General features: G+C 38.8%; 1 pseudogene; it reads right to left on the bottom strand.

Moving 5' to 3' along the window:
• Positions 1–8,715: 8,715 nt before the first annotated feature.
• Positions 8,716–9,597, bottom strand: LOC123249741 (annotated as a pseudogene).
• Positions 9,598–23,776: the final 14,179 nt, after the last annotated feature.

Genomic DNA, 23,776 nt, shown 5'->3' with positions numbered 1-23,776 from the left:
ACAATATTGCCATTACTATATACAATATTGTCCTGCTCACTCCATTCTGTATCAGTTCATGTAAGTCTTTCCAGTTTTTCTGAAATCATCTTGCCTGTCAATTATTATAAAAGAATAGTATTCTGTCATAATCATACACCACAATTTTTTCAGCCATTAATCAACTAATAGGCATCTCTTCACATTCTAATTCTTTGCCACAATAAAAGAGTTACTATAAATATATTTGTACATATAGGTCCTTTTCATTTTTCTAATATCTCTTTGGGGTTCAGACCTAGTAGAGGTATTTCTGGGTCAAAAAGTATGTACAGTTTTATATCCTTTTGGGCATATAGCTCCAAATTGCTCTCCAGAATGGTTGAATCAGTTCACAACTTCCCCACTAGTGTTATCCATTCTAGTATTTGCATTTTCCTTTTCTGTCATAGTAGCCAATCTGATAGATATGAGATGGTACTTCAGAGTTGTTTTAATTTGCATTTCTTTAGTCAATCATGAGAGCATTTTCCCCACATGACTAGAGTTAACTTCATCTGGAAACTGTCTGTTTATATCCTTTGACATTTATAAATGTATTCCTATATATTGGAGAAATAAGGTCTTTATTAGAAAAACTTATTCTAATTTTTTTCATAATTATGATTATTGTGTATTTCCCTCTATTCTATTTGCCATCCCATTTATCCTACTCCCTCTCTCCTTTCATCCTGACCATACATAAAAGTGTTTTGCTTCTGACTACTGCCTCCCCCAATCAGCCCTCCCTTGTATCAGTATCCCTCCCTCTTCTCTTATCCTCTTCCCCATCTGCTTTCCTGTAATGTAAGATAAATTTCTATACCCAAATGAGGGTATATTTTATTCTCTCTTTGAGCCCATTTTGATGAGAGTAAGATTCAAGTAAGGTTCACCTTTCCCAGCATCCAAACCACTGTAAGAGCTCTTTCATGCTTTTTATTGAAATAATTTACCTTCATTCTACCTCTCCCTTATCCCCTGTCTACTGCATCTCTTTTTCATCTCTTAATTTTATTTTTTATGTATCATTCCACCATATTAAAAGGAAAGCTGTGCCCTCTGTCTGTATATACTCCTTCTAACTGCCCTAATAATGATAAAGTTCTTATGAGTTAAGAATCATCTTCCCATATAGAAATGTAAACAGTTTAAACTTATCAAATCCTTTATGATTTCTCTTTTCTGTTTACTTTCTTATGCTTCTTTTGAGTCTTTTTTTTTTGAGTCAGATTTTCTATTCATCTCTGGTCTTTTCATCAAGAATGATTGAAAGTCATCTATTTAAATGAATATCCTTTTTTTGCCTAGAGGATTATACTCAGTTTTTCCGGGTAGATGATTCTTGTTTATAATTTTAGCCCCTTGCTCTCTGTAATATCATATTGTAAATGTTCTAATAGTAGTTATTTCTTGAGTTATTCTCACTTGTGGCTCCATGATGTTTGAATTGTTTCTTCCTAACTACTTGCAATATTTTCTCCTTGACCTAAGAGCTCTGGAATTTGGTTATACTACTCCTAGGATTTTTCATTTGGGGGCCACTTTTAGGGGATTTTTTTCTATTTAATTTTACCCTCTGGATATTTAGTTTTCCTTGATAATTTCTTGAAAGATGCTGTGTAGGCACTTTTTTTACTCACATCTTTCAGATAGTCCAATAATTCATTTTTTCACATATTATTTTTTCCTCAATGATATTAAAAATAATTTTTGATCTTCATTTATTTAAAGTTTAAGCCAAATTCTCCCTTCCCTCCTTTCCTCCCTTTCCTAGGACAACAAGCAATCTCATATAGACTTTCTATGTAGAATAATATAAAATATGTTTACCTTATTAGTCATTTTGTGTAACCCAATAATTATTAGACTATCTTTCCTTTCCAGATCAGTTGTTTTTCCAAAGAACTTTCACATTTTCTTCCATTTTTTCATTCTTTTGGTTTTGTTTTATTGTTTCTTGGAGTCATTTGCTAGTCAATTCTAATTTTTAAGGAACTGTGACCAGGGGTCCTGCTGGGAAGCACCTCCTTGCGGGCACTTGCCTTGTGTGGGTTCCTTCAGAGCCTCCCAATCCCTGAGCTAGCTTTGGCAATGCATAGATTAACTTCATCATCTATATGAACATCGCTGGAAAGTATATTACCATGGTAAGTGTCCACTTAAGTACCCATAGCATTCACAATTACTCCATTTGTTGTAATCAATGCTTTCACATAAGGATGGTGCAGTGATGGTTGGTAGAGAAACTTTTTTCTTGGTGTTAAATATCAGGCCAAAATTAGCATAAGAACAGAAAATCAATCTATGCTTTATTGCATTTCAGTCTCTAAGGCTTCCTTCAGCTCACAATCATCTGCAAAAGGAAAGTCATGTACCAGCTATCCCTCCACTTTAGTCTTGGTTTCAACTTAAATAATTTACCATCAGTGGGGTAGGGAATCTTGATGATTATGAAGGCATCCAACACCATCACTGAAAACATCATGTCAAAAAGAGAAAACACACAGCCCTGTTTCACTCCATTGGTGAATGGGAAAGCACAGGAGCATTGTCTATTATCCAGATCCCACGCAAGCATGCCATCATGAAGCTGTTCTACAATATTGATGAACTTCTTTAGGCAACCAAATTTCTCCATTATCTTCCACAAACTTTCATGATGACAGTATCAAAAGCCTTGGCCAGATCAACAAAAGTTGTATATAGACTTCTATTCTGCTTCTGGCATTTCTCCTGGAGTTATCAAGCAACAAACACCAGGGAGACTATTCCTCAGCCCTTTCTGCATCCACACTGGCTCTCAGGTAGTTGACCATCTTCCAGGAGAAGGATCAGCCTACTAAGGAGGACTCAGGCATGAATTTTGCCAGCAATGAGTAAGAGACATCCCCTCCAACCATGATTGTCCCAGGACGACCTAGTTCCTTTTCTTTTATAGAGGTGGTTTCCTGGGTGATAACCTCCTCTTGCCATATAACCAGGAGGATTTTGGTCAGCTTTTGCATGATCAGTAATGCCCTTTGCCTTGTACATTCTGTTGGAATGGTTCATGATAGATCATGGGACCAAAACCCCTTTTTCCCCTTCCCCAGGCCCTACTGAGACCAATAGCACTCCCTTCCCCTGCACCTGCTGGAACTCCAGAACAAAGCAAGTAGTAGTTCCACTTCACAGGGCACTGTTACTTCCCATGTTGTGACCTGACAAATCCATGATGGGTTGATGTTCTGGACTTATACTGTCTGTACCATACTAAGGACTCTATAAGCCTGGGAACCAAAAGCCCCCACCCTCAAAGCCAACCCCCTTACGGCTATCTAATCATCCAGACACAAGTACTCTGCTTTGACCAATAGGGCCAATCAGGTTATCTCATCCCAGACTACCACCCTGTAAAAGATTGTCCTATTCTCCAAAGAGGTGGAGACCCCTAGCCATCTACTAGTTATCAGCTTCTCTCTTCCTCTCCCTTCCTCTTCCCCCTTCCTTTCCTACAATAAAGTTTTATTGCATCACTCAATCTCTCTGTCTCATTAGCCTCAGGTTGGACCCCCTGTCAGCAAGGTTTGACAATTCAAAACCTTTTCATTTCATATAGAAAGGGACCGACTTCATCCTGAGGCATATGGTCAGTGGTTTCCACATTGATTGTTGATGGTCTGTTGAGAAGACTATGGAAATGTTCAGCCCATCTTGCCAGGATGTGTTTTTATCACTGATTAGTGCAGCTCCAACAGCACTGAATAGTTGAGATACACCATAAGTCTTTGGTCCATTAATAGCCTTCAGGGTATCATAGAAGCAATTTGGGTTGTAAACGTCAGTATAAAACTGAATTTCATCTACGTTCTTACTGAGCAAAGAATCTTGCATCTTTCTAAACTTTGCACTTTACTTTCAATGGAGTCGAATGCTATCTTCTTAGAGATGGACAAGATATCCTACTGGTAAACACTATGGTGTTCTCATTTTTCATTTAATAGCTTCTGAATGTCCCCATTATTTTCAACAAACCAGTCCTGATGATTGTGAATATTTTGGCTCAGATGGATAAATGCAGAGTTGGTGATGAGAAGGTCATGAGATGCACACGTCTTCGGTAATAAGTGACTACTGCTGTTGCTGTTTCTAACTCCATTTCACCCAAGGACTTCCTGCCATGTCTGATAGTCAGTACCTGCTTTGACATTAAAGTCACCCAGAATTATAAGCTTGTCCTCTTTTGGCACAGTGTTGATAAGGTTCTCTAGGTCTTTATAAAAATTTTCTTTGATCTCATATGGGTTTCCTATGATTGATACCTACTCCCTGATGATAGTAGTGTGGCACTTTTCTTTTCTTTTTTTTTTTAAACCCTTAACTTCTGTGTATTGGCTCCTAGGTGGAAGAGTGGTAGGCACTTTTCTACAAGTAGTAATTGTGTTTTCATGAGCCTGATATGGGAGGCATGCAAGCTTGCTGACTAGATGAGATTGCCAAACCTATGACAGGTTCTCCTCATCACAGTGACCATTCCAAAGAAAATGTGTATCCGTTACCTGTTTGGGTGGTGTCTTTTGACTTGAGTTTAAATTGGATTTAAGTGAGACAGAATTGTACAGTCATCAGCTTCACTCTCTCTTTGAGAGTCATCTAAATCCAGTGGCAAGACAAAGTCAAGACTACTGGTGATATCCCTACATGCAATGGCTGACCTTGCCTTCTTTAATGTCAGACCAAACTCTAGGCACTCCACAATGCCTGCTCTGCCACCTTCATGGCTCTTAGAACAAATTATTTTCATCTGCTCCTTTAGTAGGTGGAAAGTCTTCATATGCCTGGGATAGACACCCCTCCTAACTGCCAATGATTTCGAGTCCTGAATTTGGACTTACCCTCAATTTGATTTAGTACATCTGATAAAACAGTTTGCTGGGGTGTGGCCACTGTACATGCTACAATTTATTGGAGCCACAAGTGAGAGCCAAGTGGAAGGTGGAGACAAAAGGAGGAATGCAACCCTGAACAAAAGGGCTTGGCAAGCCCTCACACCAGAAGTGCTAGTCTTCCTTGAATATCTCATGCACTATGTGGGGAAATATAACACATAATCAGATAAGTGATCATATGATATGAGGCTGGGCAAAAGTATAGAGGTAGGAGATAGAAAGGTAAGTCTGGGTTACAGCAAATAGGTCAGTTTGGATAGAATATAAAAAAGGGGAGCAGAGTCTAAGCAATGTTCCTCTCCAAAAGAAGATCAACCCATCTCTTCCTAAAGGGTTAAAAAATGATATGAGAGACTAAAAGGACTCCCTTACCCCTTAAAGTTAATTACAAGGCTTTATTTGGTCAGCACCAGGCCAACATTTATTTCCCTTTCAGAAGGAATCTAAGCTGCAGTTTAGCACTAGAATCTGAGAAGACAATGTAGTTCTCTATGGGAAAGGTGGAATTTCATCGGAATGTCACTGTTGCCCTGCCATTACTCCAAATTCAGTTTCCTTCTAGGGTGATACCAACCACAGGGTGGCACTAGAAGTCTTGGGGAGGGCTATAGGATTCTGTAGGAGTGAGGGATTTCACCAGAATGCCAAGGTGTTTCTCTGTAGGTGATCCAAAGTGCACTTCTCTTCCAATGGGATTCTAAACCATGGGATTATCATGAATCAGAAGGTCTTGGGAACTCTTGTGGAAAAGTTAGACTCTTTAGAGAGGGAGAATTGTATTGTTTGCTTTTGGGGTACTGTGAGTCCTTTAAACATTTTCTGTAATCATTTTGAGAATCCTATGAGATCTACATTTTTTGTGGGATAAAAATAAAGATATGTACCTGACATGTATTTGTTACTTGAGTCCTTATATAATAGCTGTGAACACTGTTACCCAAATCTCTGCAAACCTATACACAAGCTATTCATAACTCTGTTCAGAGACTCCCCAGAGAAAACTGTGGGTGGGGATATAATAAGCCAGAGATATTTATACTTTTTTTGAGTAACCTCCAGGATAAAACCTGTTCCATATAAATATCTTACCTGAGGATAGCCCTAGTCACAAAAACTCCTGTGAATTCCTATCCCCATCAAGATCAAATATCTTTAAAGTTTTTTGTCTGGTGTTCAAAGCCCATCATAGCCTGGCTTCTACACTTAGAACAATGCTTATTCATTCTAGTTAGTTAATGCTTATTGATTGATTAGGTGAAAACACCCTAAGAAACACCAAGGGGTAACTCCAAAGCAAACGTTTCATCTTGAGGCATTGGCATTAAAAAAAAAAAAAGCCTCTTCCTTTCTGTCTTGGAATCAATCCTAAGTACTGGTTCCACAGCAGAAGGGTGGTGAGGGCTGCCCCTGGGGCATTGACATTTAATCTGTATTTTTAGCTTCTACACAAAGTGTTAATGGGTTTGCTGAACTTTTTAAGGGAAGAAAGGATAGACCAGTGATAGCAAACCTTTTAGAAACCAGTTGCCATGCCACACACCCCAGAGTACCACACACACTTCCCCTTTACCCCAGACAGGGGAGGGAGTAAGTGTTTTCATTGGGCTGTTGGGCAGAAGGGTGGGTGATGTGAAAAAAATGTGCCCAGACATGGTGGAGAGGGGGAAAGGAGCAATTCCACCCAAGTCCCTCTGGCTTTATAGTAACCAACTCTGGTAGCCAATGGCACATGTACTCACAGAGAGGGCTCTCTTTGCTCTCTTTGACATGTGTGCCATAGGTTCACCATCATAGATATAGACCATCAAGGGTTGAAAACAAAGGCTTATTCTCTGGTTGAATAGAGCACACTATCAACTCCTCTCTATACTTTCATTGGTTTTTAAAATCTATTTTACTTCTACAAATACCTCTATAATGTAAGCTCTTTCAAGAGAAGAGTTGGTATTTTTTGTTTGCTTCTGTCACTGTATAATTGTACCTTGTCAGTATTGTGCTTCAAAATGCTTGAGGGGGAAGCTAGTTAGTTGGCTCAGTGAATTAAGAGCCATGACTAAAGACTGGGTTCAAATCTGGCCTTAGAACTTCCTAGCAATGGGCAAGTCCCTTATTCCCCATTTCCTAGCCCTTACCTTTCTTCTGCCTTGGAACCAAAACACAGTATTGATTCTAAGATGGAAGGTAAGATTTTTTTTTTAATGTTTGTTGAATTCAATTGGATTGGATCATGCATTTAGAACTGGAAGAGACCTAAAGAGTTACGTAACTAAACATCTCTTCCCTCATTTAAGAGATGGGGAAAATGAACTTCCCAAAAGTAAAGTGACTCAAGAAGACACAGTAATCAACAGGAAAGGAAAGTAACTTTCTTAGGAAGACACAGAAAATGATGTGTGTGTGTGTTTTTAAAACCCTTACCTCCTATCCTAGAATCAATACCCTGTATTGGTTCTAAGGCAGAAGAATGGTAAAGAATGGGCAATGGGGGTGAAGTGACTTGCCCAGGGTCATATAGCTAAGAAGTGTCTGAGGCAATATTTGAATCCAGGACCTCCCATCTCTAGGCCTGGCTCTCAATCAACTGAGCCACCCACCTGCCCCCCATGCTTTGTTTTTAATTAAGTTAATTTGGTACTGTAATAGGTATAGGCTTTAAAAGTATAAAGGTAGATTTTTGCAAGCATACTAGGGAAAGCCTTTGCTAGAAGTCATGGACATTCTGAATAGAATGCAAGGGGAGAGAGGAGAGAGCTAAGCAACAGACACTGCTGTTTTGAGAGGGGTTTGGAACAGAAATGCAATCAGCAGTCCCTATGTGACCTGGGATCTTGGAGATTGGTGAAGGTTGTAAAGGCTGAAGATATCATCCTGCAAGTCAACTTGGAGTAGGGAAAAGGCCTGTGTTCTGGTGGACAGTTTGCAAACATCTCTCCCTACCTGGTTACTTTTGGATCGTCAGCTGTGGAGGAGTTGGTTCCTAATATCCTGAACACATCTCTGGATCAGTTGTGAGAACCCAAACCCAAGCCCTCTTCCTCAGGTTCTTAGCCAAGCTGTCAAACCTGGCAGAAGCTAGGTTAGCTAAGGAACTTACCCTTTTGACTCCAGTCCTGGGCAGTTAGACATAGTTTCACCTCACCCTCTCTCCTATCCTCTCAAAAAACAATTAAACTGTTTCCCTGTTTGTTTTCTTCGCACCTTAAAGTTCCCATAGTGTGTGTATTTATTATACTTTGTGTTTATCCCTTGTCTAGGTGGAGCAGGGTGACAGTTAGGGCCCAACTGTCACTCCTATCAACAGTCTTTTCCCCTAACAGCTAAACCCAGTTTCCCTAACTTGTTAAGTCCCCACCTATTGTCCATTCCTGTCTCCTACTCACCCTTCTGAACCCATATGTAATATTTAAGTTAACTCCCCTGTTTTTTCCCTTAAGAGTACCCTCATCTGATTAAATGTGTTCAATCAGCAGCAACTTTAATTACCCCTTTTCCTTGAATTCATGGTTTCCATAAGTAGAATCTTTTTCTATTTCAGTTATTCCTATCAGTCTCTGAATTCCAAAAAACTTTCCCACAAAAAATCCACCAAATAGGGGGCAGCTGGGTAGCTCAGTGGAGTGAGAGTCAGGCCTAGAGACAGGAGGTCCTAGGTTCAAACCAGGCCTCAGCCACTTCCCAGCTGTGTGACCCTGGGCAAGTCACTTGACCCCCATTGCCCACCCTTACCACTCTTCCACCTATGAGACAATACACCGAAGTACAAGGGTTAAAAAAAAAAATCCACCAAATGCATCAGCAAGGGGAATCCACTTAGAAAAATGCCAAATGCCAACTTGAAGAGAAAAAATAGCAAGACAAGACAAGAAATTCAGGAGATTCCATGGTCTTCTGCCACGTCTAATCAGCTTCCCTGGAAATATTCCTGTCTGATTGTAAAGTTCCTGTAAAGCATCCCTCTCCTGATGGAGTTTGTAAAGCCACTTGACTATTCCATTTTCACCCATCCAGGGGGATTTCTTCCAAAGGAATTCTCCTATAGTACATATCTGCTTTATACTTCTCTCTCCAAAGGAGCCCTAGTAAAGATGGATTCTGGTATCCACTGAAATTTAGTGTAACATCCTAAATGACAGAGGCTTTTCCCTGGAGACCTTGGACCACAGTGGGGAAGCCTTTGGTTCTAGGCAGTAGGTGGTATTTGAGCTTGGACAGTCCCTTAGATTCAGCCAGCTCCCAATGGATGCTTTGCCTCCATAAAGTGAGTGCCTTCAAATAGCACGGTAAAGCACAAAGCCTGTGGGTAGTCAGCCAAACCGTTCAAGCCTTCAAGGAGAGCCTGCTTGTCCTCTCCCCATTTTCTTTTGTTTTCCAGAGAGCACAACATCCAGCCAATCCCAGGTATAGCAGCGACTTTTTCATTAGGCTCCTGCTGCTCCCCAGAATCCCCAAACGCTCCCATGCGGTCAATTTCCAAGGGGTCGTTGAAGATGACATTGGCTTGCTCTTTTCCTACCTTGTCTGCTGCATCCTGATCTGAAAATAGGGTGCATTCTGAGTCCCACCACCATTCCAAGAGCATGGCTAATAGGCTCCAGAACGAATAGGCAAAGGGACAGTCGAGTTTTGGGGAAAACTTCTTGTTGAGAAGCCAGAGAAAGGGGAGGGGTGGGTACAGCTGGAGGAAGTTAAAGACCAGTCGGCTGAAAGCAAAGACCAAGCCAAAGAAGACAGAGAAGAGGGTCTGGATACGAGGTCCCCCCACAGGTCAGCAGGGACAGCTCCTCGACTTGAGAGGATTAGAGTCACAGGGTACAAGTTTGAGGCGCAAGCAGAGTCGGAGTTAGCGTTGGAGTCGGAGTAGTTGGGATAGAGTCAGAAGGTCGGAGGCGGAGGCAAATTCAAGGTCGGGGTTGGAGTTGCAATCAGAGGATCGGGGTTAGAGCCTGGGATTCCCTGCTCTGCCTAGACGTCCCTGCAGCCGCTCAGGCAGTTGGGGCAGCTTAGCCAGCTGAAGCTGTTTCACTACCTGAGATGTAGAGGGGAGAAGGTGCGGGGAAGGCGAAGCTGAAGCTCCTGTGGTTGTTGCTACTGTTTCCAGACACTTTAGGGGGTGGAGCAGGTGTTTCCACACAAAATCGGCCACTGTTAGTTCCATATTGCGGGTGGGAGGGTGCCTAGCCACCCCTGCCTCTGGCTCTTTTGAATAGGGCAGCGGACTTTGCTCCCTTCCTCCCCTCCTTCCATGACTCCTCTTGGCCTTCCCTCTCTTCTATCTCACTTCTTATTCCTTTCCCCTCATTCTCACTCCACTTCCTTCCCCACCACCCCTTCCTCCTCTTTCTCCTCATCTGGCAGAGAGTTGGAATTGAATTTCCAGTCCAAGAACTCCAGATCCACTTCTATGAAAAATTTCTACCTTCTACAGTGAGGACTTTGAGGAAAGGCAGACTGTTTATGTCTTTGGAGGGAGTCTGACTCAAGGGAGAATCTGGAGCAATAGAGAATGATTAAAGAGAGGAGCCAAACCTGGAATAATGGAAAAAGCGCCAGCTAGCATCAGGGGACCTGAATTCAAATCCTTCCTCTGAGTTGACTTTGGGCTGGCCACTCATTCTTTCTAGCTATCATTTTCCTCATCTCCAAAATGAAGGGGTTTGACAAGGTGATCTCTGAAGTCTCCTCTAGGTTGTTATGAGTCTAAGGTTTTAGCTCCTGGAGGCCTGGAGATGAGCAGAAGATCAAAATACATAAAAAGAGGACAACAAGGTCAAAACAGAAACATGTGAATCCTCAAAGGAAAGTGTGAAAGTGTGTCAGGTCCAAAAAGAACTCCTGGAAGAGCTCAAAATGGAGATCAAAAATCAAATAAGAGATGAAGAAGAAAAATTGGGAAAAGAAATGAGAAAAAGGCTAAAGATATACAGAAATCCACTGAAGAAAACTTCTTAAAAAGTAGAATTGGTAAAATGGAAAAAGGAAGTACAAAAGCTCAAGGAAAATATAATTCTTTAAAGATTAGAAATGGATAAATTAAAACTAATGACTCCATGAGATATTGGTAAACAATAAAATAACATCAAGAAATGAAAAAATAGAAGACAATTTGAACTATCTCAATGGAAAAACAACTGACTTGGAAAATAGATCCAGGAGAGATCATCTAAGAATCATTGGACTGACTGAAAACCATAATCAAAAAAAGAGCTTGGACACTATGTTACAAAAAAATTATCAGGGAAAATGCCCTGATATTCATAAGCAAGAGAGAGAAATGGAAATTGAAAGAATCTACTGCTCAAATTTTGAAAGTGATCCCAAGGAAAAAAAAACTCCCAGGACTATTATAGCTAAATTCCAGAGCTCCTAGGCCAAGGAGAAAATACTGCAAATAGCACCCCACCAAAAAAAACCCACAATTAAAATATTGTAGAGCCACAGTCTATTTTATACAGGAGCTAGCAGTTTCTACTTTAAAGGACCAGAAGACTTGGTATATGATATTCTAGATGGCAAAGGATCTGGGATTACAATGAAAAATCATATCTAGCAAAAATGGGCATAATCCTCTGGGGGGCGTAATGAATATTTAATGAAATAAGGACTTTCAAGAATTCCTGATGAAGATACCAGAACTGAATAGGAAATTTGTTGATCAGATGTTATAGTTAAGAGAAGCATAAAAAGTTAAAAGGAAATGAGAAAACTCAAGGCATTCAATAAGGTTAAACTGATTGCATTCTTACATGAAAAGGTGATAATTAAGATACCTAAGACATCTATGATACTTGAGATATAGTAAGGTACTTAAGGTACTTAATTTTATCACTACCAGGGCAGAAAGAAGGAGTATACATTAAGGGCAAGAAGTAAGTTAAATATGATGGGATGATATCCAATAAATAAAATTAAGAGATGAGAAAGAGGAAGGAGAAGAAAAACATAAAGATAGATGAGAGTAAATTATCTCACTTGAAGAGGTGTGAGAGTCAGTGAAGTGGAGGGGAAGCTGTGGAGGTGAGAGGAGGATATTTGGGCAATACTTGAACCTTACTCTCATCATAATTGGCCCAAAGAAGGAATAGCACTCACACTGTCAGCTTTGGAAAACTATCTCATTCTATAAGGAAATAGGAGGGGAAGGGGACTTGAGAAGGGTATGGTGTGGACAAAAGGGAGGGTGAACTAGGGGAGGTGGTGGTCAGAAGCAAAACATTTCTAAATAGGGAAAGACCAGAAGGAGAGAGAGTAGGATAAATGGGGGGGGGGGGGGGAAGAAAACCACACAGTAATCATAACTGTGAGTGTAAATGGCATAAGCATAAAGATGGGTCCAGTTGGCAATGGTGTCACAACAAGGATCAAGCTGTTAGCAATAGCAGGGGGTAGGGGAGTGAGTAGTTAGAATTCTTTCTCCTCCCCCTCCTGAGGCAGCTGTTTGCTCAGAATAACCGTTATAACAGAAACCCTTGTAGACCAGGAATGGAGGCTATCTGGACTTGGTTATCCCAGGGCTAAACTGGCTGACAGACAAGGAATTATCCCACAGAAATTAGTAGCTTCCACTGTAGGAAGATTATTCCAAAGCCCCAGGTAGATAAAGTGCTCAGGATGACTTCAAACAACTGCCTTGCCCTCTGGATCACAGCTATGCTCAGAGCTTGCCTGGATGAAGATTTGGCTCTGGTAATGTATGGATTGGGTTGGTAAAGCCTATAAATATAACTTCACACAACCCACAAACTTAACAAAGGAAGGGATTTATTAATTCAGGAAAACAGGGAAGGAGGGATAATTTTTAGGATGGAGGGTAATGTAAAACTATCTAGTATCTTAAGGATACTTGTTAGAAATAGCAATCCCCCAAAGGGGAATGCCTCTGAGTAACTTATTCCCCTAACTCCCTCACAAACTAAACTTTGTCTTAAATCTAATGTTATCTAGTTAAGATGGTGAAGGTAATCTTGATTGTAGATCTATATTGTTTAAAGATTAGCTGGGATACTGTATATAGGTATTTTCACAGTGCTCACAGCCTAGTTTAGTCTGTATGGAATAAACAGCAAAGAATCACCCTGCTCCCTGAGGTCAGAGATAAGCTAGCAGAGAAGTAAAATCCTAACCCACTCAAGCCACCTAGCTCCCCCAAAGAGAGTCCTTGACAAGCTGGGTGTACTTTTTTATACCCACATTCTTAACTGCCCCAACTTCCCCCTCTCCTGGAGTTTTGGGGGGTACTGTGAAATTCTGTGAGGCAATTCACCCCACTTAAGATCATGCATGTTACATAAGTTCACCAATAAAATAAAAAAGTAAAGCAAAGTGGATTAAAAACCAGAATCTTACAATATGCTATCTATAAGAAAAACATTTAAAGCAAAAAGATACATTCTGAGTAAAGGTAAGAGTCTGGAACAGAATCTATTATGCTTCAGTTGAAGGGGAAAAAAAGGCAGGAATAGCACCATAATCTCAGATAAAGCAAATGTAAAGAGTGATCCAATTTTAAAAAGATAAGGAAGGAAATTACATCTTCATAAAAAGTACTATATATAATGAAGTAATGTCAATACTAAACATATATGCATGAAATGGCATAGCATCCGAATTCCTAAAGAAGTTACATAAGTTATAGGGGGAAATAATAAAACTATAACAGTGGAGACCCCAACCTTCCCCTCTTCGAACTAGATATATCCAGCCAAAAAATAAATAAATAAGAAGTTAAGGTGAATAAACTTTTAGAAAAGTTGCATGGGATAGAACTCTAGAAAAAAAAAACTAAATGGGAATGGAAAAGAATATACCTTTTCCTTCATCTTTAGAAAAACTGACCATGTGATAGAGAATAAAAGCTGTACAACCAAATGCAGAAAAGCAGATTTATTAAATGTATCCTTCTCAGACCATAATGAATAAAAATTGCATAAGTGATATTAAACAAAGGGTTGCAGAAAGAAAGATTAAATTTAATTGGAAATTAAATAATCTTATCCTAAAGAATGAATGGGTCTAAGAAAAAATCAGAAAAAAGTAAATAATTTTATTAAAGAGAATGACAAGGGGACAATATACCAAAATTTATGGGATGCAGCCAAAAACAGTAGTTAGGGGGAAATTTATATCTCTAAATGCATATATCAATAACATAAATAAATAGCAGATCAATGAATTGGGCATGCAACTAAAAAGAAACAAAATCTCCAATTAAACACTAAATTGGAAATCCTGAAAATCAAATAAAATTGAAAGTAAGAAAATCATTGAGCTAATTAATAAGACAAGGAGCTGATTTATGAGGGGGAAAACAAAAAAAATAAATATAGCATTGGTTAATTTTATTTTTAAAAGAAAGAAAACCAAATTACCAGGATCAGAAATAAAAAAGATGGATTTGCTATTAACGAATAAGAAATCAGAGCCATTATTTGGAGTTATTTAGCCCAATTATATACCAGTAAATCTGATAATCTAAGCAAAATAGATGAATATTTTAAAAATATAAGTTGTTCAAATTAACAGAAAAGGAAATAGAATATTTAAGCACCCCTCTCTCAGAAACAACAACAACCAAACAACTTTGAACAAGCCATTATTGAATTCCCTAAGAAAAAATCCTCAGGCTAGATGGATTCACAAGTGAATTCTACCAAATAACAAAGAATGATTAACTCTAACACTATATAAACTATTTGGAAAAATAAGTGGATAAGGAATTCTAACAAATTCTCCTTAAAAAAACAAATATGGTGCTGATACCTAAATCAGGAAGAGCAAAGACAAAGAAAAAACTATAGACCAATGTTCCTAATGAATACTGATGCAAAAATTTTAAATAAAATATTAGCAAGGAGATTACAGCAATATATCATAAGGATCAAACACTATGACCAGATGGGTGTTATACCATGAATGCAGGGAGATGGTTCAATATTAGGAAAATTATCAACATAATTGATCATATCAATACTCAAACCAACAGAAACCATATGATCACTTCAATTTATCCAGAAAAAGCTTTGACAAAATACAACACTCATTCCTATTAAAAAACCCTAGCGAACACTGGAATAAATTGAACTTTCTTTAAAAGGATAAATAGCATCTATCTAAAACCATTGGTAAACATTATCTGTAATGAGGATAAGCTACATCCATTCTCAATAAGGTCAAGGATGAAGCAAAGATGCCGTTTTCACCACTATTATCTTGTGTTAGAAATGCTAATCCTAGCAGTAAGAGAAGAGATAAAAATTGAAGGAATTAGAATAGACAATGATGAAACAAAGCTATCACTCTTTGCAGATGATATGATAGAATTAGAGAATTAATAAAAATCCTAATTAAAACAATTTATAACTTTAGCAAAATAAACTCACACAAATCATCAACATCTCTATGTGCTCTTAACAAAGTCCAAAAGCAAGCGATAGAAAGAGAAATCCCATTTAAAGTAACTGTAGATATTATGAAATACCTGCCAGGATACTGAAGATTAAAACATCCCATTCTTCACTTTATTCCTTTGTGAGTTTTTTCTTGTATGTGCAATATGCATCTTCTTTCATAACTTGACAAAAATGGAAATATGCATTGCTTGATAGCACATGTATTATCTATATGTTATCTTAGGTAGGGGATAGGAGAAGGAGAAGGGTGAGAACATGAATAACAAAATGTCAGAAAACAAGGAAATATATGAACACAGTTACAAAATGCTTTTCATACAAATAAAGTCAGATCTAAACAACTAGAAAAATAATAATTGCTCATGGGTAGGCCAAGCCGATATTATTAAAATGACAATTCTGCTCAAATTAATTTACCTATTCAGTGCCATACCAAATTACACAAAAGTTATTTTATAGAAGTAGAAAAATAATTACAAAATTTATCTGGAAGAGCAAAAGGTCAAGAATATCAAAGAAATTAATGAAAAAAATGCAAAAGAAGATGGCCTAAATCCTGAACTGGAGTTATATTTGGTATCTAGGGATAGGGAGGTCCCTATCCTTGCCTGTGAGTCTTGATAAAAAATGGAACTGGGAGGGAGAACTAAGAAGGACACCGAGGAGGCCATTTAGATTGTGGATCTGCAGCTGAACTCTGGCCAAATAGGAGAATGTTATTTGAGAGGCATCCTATTTATTCAAGGGAGAGTCACCTGAGATGTGAATAGGTGGCTTTATGGACAGCTCTTGGCTAGAATCCCTGGAGGTCAGGAGCCTCTTAGATTTCAAGTTAGTAGCAAGGATGGAGAATTTTGAGAAATTGCCTGGGGATCCTGGCCAGTCAGTTAGTCAGAACTAGACTTTTCAATATTTATTTTTACTCTTGGCTTTTAACTAGCTTTACAATAATCTTTTGGGAGTAGGGTTTATATATGTATATATATATATATATATATGTTATCTATCATGTGGAGCCATTTCCATATTATTCATTTTTGTAAAAGAGTAATCCTTTAAAACCAAAACCCTAAATCACATACCCATATAAACAAGTGATAAATCATATTACAATAATTTTTAAAGGAACTAGATCCCGTTAAAAAAGTTTTATTGATGCCTTTAATTGTTTTAAACTATAATAATTTTTCTCCAAAACTGTACCTCCTTCTCTATTGAATCCTCCCTTGTGACAAAGAAAATGGTTAAAGTAAAATCCAAAGAGCAGAGCAACCTGTCTCATAACACATATGATATTCTGACCCTGCAGTCCCTCACTTTTCTACCAAGATCATAGATTTTTGAGCTCTAAGGAACATTAGAGGCCATTTAGTCCAAACTTCTCATTTTATGGATGAGGAAACAGAGACAGAGTTATAAAAGGCAATTTAATGGCTCAGCAGAGAGATGGCATTTCTTTGTGAACCCAAGGTTGTTGTGAGATTAAATGAGATAATATTTGTAAAGTACTTAGCTCAGTACCTGGCACATAGTAGGAATTATAGGAATGTTAACTAACTAGCTATGATATAGCTGACAAGTAGCCAACCCAGGATTTGAACCCAGGTCCTGTGACTCAATATTTTTCTGGGTTAAGTCCTACTAAAACAAATAATAAAATAATCGCTTCTCTTATGGATAGGGAAAAGACATAAAGAAACAATTCCTGCTATCCTATGGCGATTGACCATGGCAAGAACTCTGAGAATATAAAAGGCAAATGGTATTGGTAGGCAATAGATTAGAGGATTAAATGAGATAATGTAGCCACCTATATGGCATAATGGGTAGAGTATTGGCCTTAAAGTCAAGAAGACCCAAGCTGAAATCCAACCTGCTATACTTAGTAGATGTGTGATCCTTGGCAAGTCATTTAAGCTCTGTTTGCCTTAGTTTCCCTATCTGTAAAATAGGGATAATCATAGCATCTACCTTCCAACATTAGTATAAGGATCAAATGAGTTATTTTCAGTTTTTGCAAGGCTAAAAATGCAATGTAATTGCTTATTTTACAGTATTTATTCATAGATGCCTGAACTCATTTACTAGATCTGGAGGCCATATTTTTCTTCTGTGGTTGCTGCTTTTCCTGCTGATTTTTCAGTTTATGTTCAAGGTTTTCTTCTTCCTAAAATCTTTGATCATGTTAGTCTCTTTCCCCGCTAATTTCCCTTATCACTCACTTCCTGATCTCCTCTTCTCTACCTGTACTTTCCTTGGGGGCAGGATCTCAAAGCTTCTCAGCCTCCTCCTACACTGACCAAGTCACCATCCACCAGTCTAGGTCTCTGTCTCAAAACTGATTTTTGGGTGGTCGGTTCTGGCCCCAGCTAGATGCTATGTTCTCGGTGGAGGACTACACAGCTCTCCACATGCACAGTATGCTGCCCTCGTGGCCCGTCCCATCCCCTCTGCTCCTCATTTCTCTGGTCTGGCCCCAGCACTTCAGGGGCTGCTTTCCCCAGCACCCGCCATTCATATCTTTGTAGCACTGGCTCTCTGGGTTGCCACCTCTGGCATGCGATTGCCTTTGAAGGACTGTGGCCAACCTGGCTGTCAAGACCAGAGGAAGGTGGAATCTCTACTGCACTAGAAGGAGGGATGAGGGACCAGGGTGCAAGAGTGATGAAAGCCCATGTCAGATCCTTGGGTCTATTGGTGTGGCTTTGTGGACCACAGCATCAGAAGTAGGGGGAGGGGACTGAGTGAGCTCAGGGTCAGTGAGCATCAATTCCTGGGTTTAGGGGGGACTTTGAGCCTTCTTTTGGATTGTGACTGTCCTAGACCAGAAAGGCAGCTGCTTTTTCTGGTGTATAGCTTGTATTTAGAGATGTTTGAGAGGTTGTAAAGAAAATGACTAGTCTGACATCTTGCTACTCACATGATTCAGAAACCTAGGAAATTGTGTAAGTGGAAATTTTGTGTCCTTTAGACTTCATCTCCCAGAATTCTTCCCTCGCCCCAAAATTCTGTTATGTGATTGTATTTAAATTTTGAGGAGTGCCTCTCTTACCCTCTCTTCCATGTAAGCGGATTGAGTGAGAGCTTCCTGTTTTCCCTTCCTCTCTAGTTAAATATGAATAAACCTTTATAAATATACTTTGGAGATATTGAATATTAATTTTAAAATCTACAAAATGTTTGTCTATTATCATGACTATATATACAAAGTGCTTTGGAAACCTTAAAATTGTATATAAATATCATGCTTTTGTTGTTGTTCTTCTTCCTAGGATTATTGAGGTACAGTGGTGTTGGCATCCATGATGAATCTAAACACTCCAGATACCTTCCAGTGACCCGACACAAGGAAATATGAAGGATAACAGCACAGGGCAGGAGTGAAATTCCTGGGCAAATGCTTCCCTCTGCCCCAAACTCAAAGAAAGAGAACTTTCCTTGTTGCTTAGGCAACTGAGAGTTTAAAGTCAAGCTGCCCTTCACACCAGTAGGAAGGACACTGTTCTATGTCTCTCTATACGTATATGTGATATAGGTCCTACGAGAGAGCTTAGTATTATGCAGCAGCTAGTTAGAGGCATATTAGAACCTGTCTCTTCTTCAGGCCAACCAACTGCAACACCAACAATGGTCCTCTTGGGAAAATAAGGACCAACAATAACAATAACATCAACAGCTACCAATAAATAAACTGGGTAGGTGTGGAGAAGATTCTTTGTCACCTTGAAAGGTCTATAGAAATGTGCATTATTCATATTTTAATTCAATTGGCACTCATGAAGCGCCTACTGTGTGCTATCCTTGAAAATATCCAAGTTGTCCATGGACTTTTGCTTCCAAGGTCAGAGGTATTGGCTCCTTTTCGGCAGATTCAACTTATTGAAAAATTAACTCAGAATCTCTGACCACCTCAGAGATCAACCTGTGGTCAAAGAAGAATTCTCTCTATGGCATACTTAACTGGTGGTCACCCGACCTTGGCTCAAAGACTTCAGTGAGGAAGAGCTCACTACCTCCTGATGCGGTTCATCCCACTTTGATTCAGCCTTTATTTCTGAGAAGTTTTCCCTTGAATCAAACTGAAGTCTGCCTATCTCTGCAGCCTCCTCCAACTTCAGATCTGAGTTTTACCCTCAGGGGCCAAGCTTCTCTTCATAAAACTAAACATCCTCAATTCTTTCGATGGATTCTTGCATGATTTTGTGGTTCTTTTGACTGAGCTATAAATCAGATTTTTTTTTGCCTATAGCAAATAGGATCATCAGTTGAGGGGGGTAGGAGGGTACTGCTCCTGGGAGTTACCATGGAAGAAAATGTGGCGCTCACCCTTTGTCATTCAGTAGCTTCCTGAATTAACTAATTATCCTTGCCAACTAGAGGATAATTTCCCTTGTTTCTGTACTGCACGTACTCTACAACTATACTTGTACTATCAATTCAAAAATGTCATTAAATTTAGAAAGTTTTTAACCGCTGAGCAAAGCTCTGTTTGCCCTATCCTAGTTTTCGCTTTATTCTTTACCATTCTGGGGCTCTCTGAACATTCTCCAATTTGTCCATGATCTTCCTAAAATGTATCACCTGGAACTGGACACATCATCCTAGCTTTAGTCTCCCACCTCCTGGTTTGCATTGTTACCTGAGATACTCCCCATAAACTCAGGAGATGTTTCTAGGGGAGATGCTTCCCCCCAAAACTGAATTATTACCACTAGTGAGAAGGGCTCCTGCACAAAGTGAGATTTGCCCAGGACACAAATGATTTCGGAGAACTGTTCCTAGTTCTCGCCAAAGCTCTCCTTTACGGAATGTTCTTCAGATTCTTCCAGTTAGGGATGAGAAAGGTCTTTATTAACTGCCAATTTCTCTTTACTATGTTTCAGCTTCTAATGGTCTCCACCTGAGAAAAGATACAATTTTTTTTTAAAAAATGGAAATTATTTATTTGGAATATCTTCAGGGAGCAGCAGTAAGGGAATATAGAGGTTGGGAATGGGACGGAAGGTGAGGGCAAGGCTTTGACTTGGACTCATGTTAGACTGGCAGGAAGAAATAAGGAATAACTAACAAGATTCACATAATGAATATTGGAAATCCCAATTCTTAAAATCCAACTAGTGGCTTGGGTTTTGTTTCATGGTATCTTTGCTGTGACACCAAATCAGATTCATTAACCTATTAAGTCACTACTAGTAAAGACTTGATTTCCAGGGAACAATATAGAAACAAGAGGAAACAAAGTGTAGGGATAGCAGCAATTTGGATAGAACTCAAGGAATACGGGACAAGGGGCACCAACTCTCACTGCCCCTTCTGGGCTTTCTAAGTGAAGCCCCAGGATTACCTGTATGGCTCTACTTTTAATGCTTAGGGACATGATAGGAGCTGAAAGACTCATGGAAACCTAAATATCAGCCAGGGCTGTCGTGGTAAAAGGGCAGAAAAGCAAGTCAAAAAACAGATCTGACCAAGGAGTATTTACTGATTGGATGTGACTGAAGAGGCAGCTCCCTGGAGGGATTTTCTATGGAACAAAGGAGCTGTTTAGTATATTTTCTGGGAAGTCATATAGCCTAGGATCATCCACAGAAATCAAGGGCGCATCTGGTGTTCAAGGAGGACTGCCAAGTCTGATGTGAGGGTTTGCTGAGCCTTTTAGAAGCTGTGGCATGCATAGTGGTCATACCCTTATAAAACAGTCTCTAAGGGGATGTCTGCCTCAAGCATGTGTTTGAAGGATTCCCCAATTGGAATGGGCAGATGAGAACAATTTGTTTTAATAACCATGAAGGCAGTGGAAGCTAGTGCTTTGGAGCAATTAGAGTTTGGTTTGATATCAAAGACACGAAGGTCATCCACTGCATCCCAGGCCATCACTAGTCGTCTTGCCACTGGACTTGGATGACTCTGAAAGAACGAGGCTAACAGTTTAGTGCAACGTGGCTTCCAATTAAATCCAATTCACTCTTAAGTCACATCACCCCTTGATGTCCTTGTTCCTCTCCAAAATGAAAGGCAAACAATAGTGTGAGGTCATCCATAGAAATCAAGTGATTAAAAAATTTTAAATTATCATCTACTTCTCATCTTATTCAATATGGATTAGATAGAATCTTAGATCAGGTCCCCATACTGCTATTATTCTTTTATATTTAACATTTTATGGACTGTTGTAGAAGTGGATAAAATAACTACTTATATTTGAATAATTATTTTGGGATGGGAATTCTAACCTCATCTGTATGTTTACGGAAAGCATCTTCAGTCCATCTCCACTAATAGAAACCTTATGCTATTCCCAGGTGGTTTGATCTCCTCTAGTGGGTCTCCATATTTTGATAGCTTTTCCCTTCATGTAGCTTTGGAGATTACGAATATTCGCTATGGTTATGTAAATGAAATCATTGTTCTTAGATTGTTATAGATTATTATTATAAAATACAGATCCTAGTTAGGTTTAAAAAAGAGTTTGAATTAAAGGTATTATCACCTTTAAAAGGTATTTTTTTAAACTACATTTGGGTTTTTTTTTTCAGAACCCTGAGACGGGTAGAAAGAATAGCCCTTTTCTAAATCCTATTAGATGGACTGAATACCTTACATTATATAAGTTTGTTGCTTGGGTTGTGAAAGTAAAAAAAAAAGATTTCATTAAAATTAATATTACTGGGGCAGCTGGGTAGCTCAGTGGATTGAGAGTCAGGCCTAGCGACAGGAGGTCCTAGGTTCAAATCTGGCCTCAGACACTTCCCAGCTGTGTGACCTTGGGCAAGTCACTTGAACCCCGTGGCCCACCCTTACCACTCTTCCACCAAGGAACTAATACACAGAAGTTAAGGGTTTAAAAATATAAAAACAAAACAAAAAAATTAATATTATCTTAAATACCCAAGGTTCACATAAACTTAATATTCTAGTTTTAAATTTTATATTAACTTATAAAATTAATATGAGTTTACATTAATTTTAGTAGCAAAATGTAAAAAATAGTAAAGATGTCTAAATTTTACAAATTCTTTCCTAGATGTAATATTGTGTCTCTAGACATGCAATTTCATCTACATAATTTCAACCAGTAATACTTAAAAATTTTATTTTCAATTATCTGGGTATCAATGTCTAGACATTTTTAACATTTAAGATTTATTTTCAGATTTTTACTCTAGCTTTTGCCTGCCACTCTAAATTGTAGCCATAATCATCAAATTTCTCCACATAATTTGGGTGATTGCACTGATAAATGGGCAATTTAAAGGGGAGTTGGCCAATTTATGGGCACTAATTTGGAACTTGGGAAGCCACATTTTATTCAAGTCTCACTCAGTTTTCTCATCTGTAGAATGAAGGGGTCAGGCTAGATAATCTCTTGACTCCCTTCCAGCTCTAAGAGTATGATTCTATGATTTTGGGTTTGGAAACACAAAATTTGGCCTCAGGTTTATGGCAAATACATTTTAAGACACATCTAATTTATGTGTTTTTTTTAAAAAGAGGTTTTTAAAAATTCTGCAGTGGTATATTTTTTGTTTTTATCTTGCAGTCATTTCCAGATATTCTCTCCTCCCACAGTAGGCTTCCTTGGTAAATCAAGAAAAAACAGTCAAGCAAAACCAACTGGCATACTCACATCCATCAGGAAATGTAAAATATGATGGCCGTACCCCTACCCCTTTGTTTCTCTGAATTCTTCATATTCCTCATTTCTTTTGACATAGTAATATTCCATGGCATTTATGATTTGTTCATCCATTCCACAGTGGACACCTACTTTGTTTCTAATTCTTTGCCACCTTATATTTTGGCTAATCTGGCCTCTTTCTTTTTGCCTTTGACCTTCTTGGGGTACATATAAGAGAAATAATTTCAATAGATGAAGCTCCAGTCGATTAAGTGAGGGCATCTCATTATACTTGAAAAAGAAAAAAAGGAATGTACTGGTAAGTCAACAGGAGTTAAAAAATGTACCATAGTGGCTGGGAAGTTAATGTAATCTTTGGCTTTCAGCATTAGGCAATAGAAGCTGGTTGTTATGAGGGCCAAATCATTATTCTGAAAGAATCCAGAGTTGTTGATCAATGCAACTACAAAAATCCTGGCGTAAGAGGGAGATTTTAAGTATTTTATAAGTATATATTTAAAGTGTGGCCGCCAGGAATCAACAATTCAGAGGAAGATTTTAACTAACACACTAGTAAATGCCTAGCAAGACATGGCTTGGTGGCTAGAAGTTATCAGAAGCAAATGTCTGCCATAAAGGTAACAGATGAAAAATCTCCAAATTACAGATAGGAACGTCAAAATATCCTGGACATCTCAACAATGTAGTTTCAAGAAGCAGGAAGGAGACAGCTTATACTCATGCTGCTTTCTGCACTGACTAGAGGATGCAGGGGAATGGGTTCTGTTCTGGGTGTTGCCTTT

Source organism: Gracilinanus agilis, chromosome 5, assembly GCF_016433145.1.
Source record: "Gracilinanus agilis isolate LMUSP501 chromosome 5, AgileGrace, whole genome shotgun sequence".
Lineage (NCBI taxonomy): Eukaryota > Metazoa > Chordata > Mammalia > Didelphimorphia > Didelphidae > Gracilinanus > Gracilinanus agilis.
Note: the sequence above shows the minus strand (reverse complement) of the source record. Positions and strands in the feature narration are given on the sequence as shown.